Source organism: Brassica oleracea, chromosome C1 (genome assembly GCF_000695525.1).
Source record: "Brassica oleracea var. oleracea cultivar TO1000 chromosome C1, BOL, whole genome shotgun sequence".
NCBI lineage: Eukaryota > Viridiplantae > Streptophyta > Magnoliopsida > Brassicales > Brassicaceae > Brassica > Brassica oleracea.
In genome coordinates, this window is record NC_027748.1 from 18,707,330 (window position 1) to 18,707,598 (window position 269).

Here is a 269-nt window from a genome sequence, read left to right on the forward strand (position 1 = left end):
CTCCAAGGAGAGCTAGAAGATGAAGTCTATATGCTACCACCTCCGGGTCTTGAAGGAATGGTGAAGCCAGGAAATGTTCTTAGACTGAAGAAAGCCATCTATGGATTGAAACAATCACCTAGAGCATGGTACAATAAGCTAAGCACAACACTGAATGGTAGAGGCTTCAGGAAGTCCGAGCTTGATCACACTCTCTTTACTCTCAATACTCCCTCAGGCATCATTGTTTTGCTTGTGTATGTGGATGACATCATCATAACAGGCAGTGA